Here is a 6,356-nt window from a genome sequence, read left to right on the forward strand (position 1 = left end):
TAGGATTATGAACAACTTTATAAAAACAAACAAAGTCACCTATAGAAAAGCCACTTACAATTCATATTTAAGCCCACATTCTTGTCTCCATTCAACACCACCCATGGAAGAAAAAAGCAAAAACCCTACTGAGCTAGTTCACTCTGACGCCAGTGCCTCTCTGCCCAGGGCTTCTGTCTCTGCCACTGTCTTTCCTCACCTTGGCTTCACATTTCTTCTCAACTAAGCAAAGTTTTAAATCAGACCATAGGTTGGGGAGCTGCCAAGTCAGCTGCGTGCTACAAGGTAATCTGCCCCACTGTGTCACAGAATTATTCATTTCTGAATAGCTCATTATATTTCCTCTATATTAGCAAGATTTAAAGGTGACCTAAAACAAACTAACAAACTCATCCTGGATAAAGGCTAGGCCAAATCCAAACGCAGACTATTACCTAATGGGGTAAACACACTGCTACCTTAAAAGTTTTATTCCTTACTTAAAACCTATATATTCCTGCCATCTAACTAGTTTTCTAGTTATAAGCTACCTAGTTGTAACATAACTGCTACTTATTACAGAATGAAATAATATCTGGTATTACAGTACTTTTTCTTCCCCACATCAGACAAGGATATAGTTTTTGCTTAATCTCAGGTTTCCCAATTGAGGAAAGAAGGGAATGTGGCTTGATTCTATGTAGGGTCCAGTGTAATTTAGTTTGTTTTTCTGTGGGAGTGACCTCTTCTCTAAGAAACATTGTCATCAGCAGTTTCACTAAAGGCATATTAGAACTCCCTGATTACACTTTTTATTATGTTTGCTAATTTTTCCTCACCATTTAACCCATGGAGCATCCCTGTCCAGTTAACATACTCACCAGGATAAGGACAGATTTTTCATCTTCTAACTTCTAGTTGGCATTCATAGTTGGTGTTCTTTCTATTAAAGAGGACAGGGTATTTTTCTTAAAGTCATCAATAATATTTCTCCTAAAGCACAGTGTGAAAACTCCCAAATGTATCTCAATGAGATTAGAAAATTCACACAAAAAAACCACCTTCAATTATATTAACTTTCTTGGTAGTTTTTTAATCCTTACATAATGTTCAGTGAATATTAGATAAATTTATGCAAATATTAGCATAATCCTATGATGGCCCATTTAAATGGCTCATTCATAAAAATAATTCATACACATTAAACATTAATAGAGTGGGTAACACTTAAATATATATTTAAATGAATCACACTTTTCTTACATAATTAATCTGAGTTAAAGTGAAAGTAAAGCAAAGGCAGAGAAACACTTTTCTTAATGTTTCTAAACATTAAAAATAAATAATAATATACATTTAAAATTATAATTATCTTCCCATATTTAAAAATAATTAGCAAAACTTTCTTAAATATATAGCATAAATATGATTAAATTGCTTTGTAATTCTTTGGAAACATTGTGAGATTATATTTTATAAGAAAATAAGTTTGTGAATCCAAAAAATTTTAGAAAATGCCTATTTCAACAAAAAACTGTGGCTTTCAGTGCTTCTATGTTGTAAGTGGAGCAAAACTCTCTCTACACTTGAAACATAATAGTATACAGAATACTGCTTTTAGCTGAAAGAGAGTCAGCAGCATTGAATCAGGCTGGGCCCCGCTTAGTTCATTTGCTCCCATAGGATTCTCTGTAGGAAAACTCTCCATGAAAAACACTGCAGGTAACTCTGACCCACATTCTCATACTTTTTTTCAAAATAAAGCTTACTTGCCATGACTGTACTGGTATCTTATTTGGTCACTGATTCACTCATGAACAAGCTTTGATTCTAAATAAATTTATTTGCTCGTCCATATCTGATGTGAATGTATATTACATACATTGAAATACCCTATACTGAATAGACCTGAGGAGTATGGAATACAAATCCAAATAATGGACTTAAAATTTTTTCTCTGTTTACCAAATGTCCACCTGGCAGGAGTGCACTGTTAAACTGATTCTCCATCAATTCAACTCTCTACTTCTGAGCACTTTTGTTAAATCAATTAGAAAAATTCACTTTACATTTGGGTTCATTAGTTTATTAATTGCCTACCAGAAAAGTGAAAGTCTTTGGCAGGCATCCTGTATGCAGTTTTCTGTAATCCACTTGATAGAGTCTGCCTTTGTATTTCAGTAAAAATTTTCAAGATCTGATAAAAAAAATAGGGAATCTGAAGTAATTATATAAATGGAGTAAAATTTCAAAGATTTCTGAAAATCTGTCTTTGATAAAATACTTTTATTAGGATGAGTTTAAGACACACTAACATTCATAATTGGGTTCAATTTGGAAACTGTTCATTGAGAATTTGCTATGTAGATATTATTCACTTAGGGGCTTGAGAATTGAAAAAAAATGGTAAGACTACGAGCAATTAGGAGCTAATGATAAATAGGAGTTAATCAGTTTCTAGGTGGTCTATTGAGGGTTGGATAGGATTAGGGAAATCTACCTCCTATCAAGAGCATGGCTAGAGCGAAGACAAGAAATAAAATGTATATATTTGTAAAGGTAATTTGACACTATTCAATTATAGGAAATAATGATTCTAATACTACAAATACAAAATAATATAATAATAAATTATAATGGTTATAGATGTGTAAGTTTACACCAGGTAAATTAGAAACACAACAGAAGTGAGAATATAGTTCCAAACCAGAAGATGGATTTTGCAACTTGTTAATCTAGCACTCTGTCTGAATAAAATGTTCTTTTATTATCCAAAGGGAAAAAAATGTGTTCAGATATACTCTGTGAAAATCTTTGTGCTTTTCTTTTATTATGCAGTCTAGTTATCTGAAATTAGTTGAGAAGCAAGACACAGAATGTTAATTAGCACTAAGCTCACATTCACTATAACTGATAATTTAGTATTTTTGGCCACACACATTTTCCATTTAATTTTCCCAAGAGACATAAAAGGCAGCTCATCAATATATGTTTTGCACAGTACAGTGCTGGTGATCCAAATACTAAATTGTCTGTGGCATTCTGACTGGTTCTTGAGGATAAGATTAATTTATAATTTTAAAATGAGCCACTTATTCAGTCCTAATGTACTGTTTGCTAAAACTTTCAGGAGTTATTTTTGAATATCTGATGTTCTCTCCATTTCCAGCCATGACCATCATAACTTATCTTCACAATTCCCCCAGGATTCTATAGCTCTTTGGTCAGACAGACTTTCAAATTAAAATCTATTAGTATGTAAAATCTCTTAGAACCTCTGCTCTCTACAGAAACCTGTACTATGATTTGAAAGGTGAGTGCAAAGGATGATATATTTACTCACCAGTCTTTGGTGAGCTGTTCTTCAATCATTTCCATGAACCATTTGCATAACAATCAGCCTCTATTTTTTAAAGTTAGAACCACTTGGCTTTCACCTAGAGAAAACTTTAGTATTAGTGTTGCTTTGAGCTGATTTTAATTCTATCTATATGGTCAAGTTGCCACACAAACTGAAAGAAAAATGGAAAATACAGGCTTAAAGATTCCTAAATGGCCACTCTTTTTAAAAATCTTTTTGTAGTTGTATATGGAAAGGATGCCTTTATTTTGTTTGTACATGGTGCTAAGGATCAAACCCAGTGCCTCACACTTGCTAGGCAAGCGCTCTGCCACTGAGCTACAGCCCCAGACCTAAATGGCCACTCTTTAGTCAAAGATGTGGTGGTGAAAGAATGAGGATATTCATGATATAGAAAATGTTCACTCATGATCAGAAAATATTCCCAAATGCTGCAGAGAAGTAATGATGAAAGCAAACATCAATCCCAGAACAACATTAAAATTACAGAGGGGGTTAATAAACTATATTCTTACTTGTTGATGTCAATAATATGGCAAAATATTACCCTTTTGCTATAGCTTTCCACTTACTAAATTAAATGTCAATGTTTTTATTGCTTTGGAATCACCTATGATCTTCTGTAAGTTAGGGGCTCAGATTATTTCTAATGACACCAGATTTTCACATCAGTGATTCAGAAAATATGACTAATAATGCAATGAATGGTAAAAGAATTTCTTTCACAAGCATTGAAAGTCCATATAAATTACCAAATTATTCTCAGACTGATATATCATTTCATCAATCTTGTATCTATGTACATCTGAATTAATTACTATATGTCAACACCACATTTCATATAATAAAATTTGAAATTATCTTCTAATGGAAAGTAGAAATGATAGCAGCTCTCAGAGTCTCAACCATTTGGTTTTCTAAACACTTATTACTAAGAAATTTATGAGCCAGGAGAGGGCAGTACAAAAACAAAGAGGAGAGGTACTACAAAACACTTTCAGCAAATGATAGGTTAGCACACTGAAATAGCTTAAAATTTACTGAATTCTGTGCACCCATTTTTATTAGAGCAACAAAATGCAGTGGATAAACTCTACCACTCAGGCATATATTATCAAACTTTCAGAGCACAGTAATATGCCAAAATCATGAAATGCCACAAGCAAGTGTTCATGAGAGATTTAGACTTTAAGCAGAAGGAAAAAAATGATTTGTTCTGTGAATTTTCTGACAAACAAAGCAACTTCCTTGTGCATTCTGTTTAAATAGAGGTGTATGGTACAACTTCGAGAACAGGATTGTTAGGATAAGAGGAGTATATGCCTACCATATAGTCATTTCTCAAACAAACATTTTTTCCTTGAAAAAAATCATATATAATTTTTCTTCTCTATCCTGTATGTTAGTCCTAGTAGATACAGCATCCAAGTGTATCCAGTTCCACTATCTTGGATGGTTCCATGGCACCAGGGTCGAGTTATGCTTCAGTGTACCCAGGTCTAGACTTATCTTAGTAGTCCTCAATGTCACGCTGAACTACATAGACTGAGGCTCATACAACATCCCTATAGATCCAGGCTCCTGGAACACTCCCAAATTCTAGCTCAAGTCTTATCCCAGTGGTATAGGCCCTGGGAAAACTCAGTTCTAAGTCAACTTCTATGGATCCAGATTTCAGACTCTAACATGAAATTCTAGACCAATTTCTATGGACCTAGCCTCCAAGCCAATTCTCATAGACCCAGGCTCCAGATCCTTCTATGGAGATCCAGGCAATAAGTCCACCCCCCAGGACCTACAGTCTAGGCCTGCCCTTTGCTAACCAAATGATGAGGGAAGCCTATTTAAGAACTCCAGCAACAAGGCATCTCCCACCAGCTCCCCTGACAACCGACAGCCTGCCAGAATCTCTGCACATGCTACAGGTCTTTTTCAGGCAAAGTCAGTCTGCAAAGATTGAAATAACCTTCTGCTTCAAATACACAGACATTCTATTAATGAAATAAGAAACATGAAAAATTAAAGTACTTTCCCACCCCAAAACACAAAAGTCTCAAAGTAGTTGACTCAAAAGGAATAGAGATATGCAACTTAACAAAGAATTAAAAACAATCATTTTAAAGAAATTTAGTGAACTTCAAAAAATTACTGGAAAACAATAACAATTAAATGAAATTACAGAAATGATAAATGATTAAAACAGAATTTTAACAGATTCAAATTTTTAAAAACTAAATAAAACAAAGCTTAGATATGAAAAATACAATGAATTCAATGAAAAATATAGTAGAAAAATCAATACCAGAATTGATAAAGAAAAAGAATTTGTGAACTAAAATGTTATTTAGGGATGGGGATATAGCTCATTTAATAGAGTACTTGCCATGCACATGGCCTAGGTTCAATCCGCAGCAATACCGAGAGAGAGAGAGAGAGAGATAGATATGAATACAATAGAGGAAAGTTTATGGAAGTTATTGGAAAGTATTAAAAGTGAATATTTAAATTAGAGGAGTTTGTGAAGCAGAAGAGAAAGAAAAGGCAGAGTGGTTATTTAAAGAAATAGCATGAGAGTATTTTCCAAATATGGATAAAATATCTAGGTACAGGAGGGTCAAAGTTGTCAATCACATTTAATTCAAATAGGACACCAAGACATTATTAGAAAACTGTAAAAAAAATTTAAAAATTAAAAAAAAACAAGCACAAAGGGAAGATTCTCAAAGAGAAAAGAAGCAAATAACACACAACGATTATCAGTAAGACTTCTCAGCACAGACCTTACAGGCCAGGAGAGAGTAATATGATGAATTCAAAGAACTGAAGGGAAAAAAGAATCTCAAACAAGAATACAGTGCCAAATAAAAATGTTCTTTAGAAATGGATAGATAAAGACTTTCTTGAACAAGCCAAACAAAGTTCAACAATTATGTCAAACAGTTGGCAAACTATAGAAAGGCAAATTTAATGTCAACACGATGGTCATCATGAGAGAAAATTTTACTCACATAAAATT

The sequence above is a fragment of the Marmota marmota genome, unplaced genomic scaffold (assembly GCF_001458135.2).
Source record: "Marmota marmota marmota unplaced genomic scaffold, marMar, whole genome shotgun sequence".
Lineage (NCBI taxonomy): Eukaryota > Metazoa > Chordata > Mammalia > Rodentia > Sciuridae > Marmota > Marmota marmota.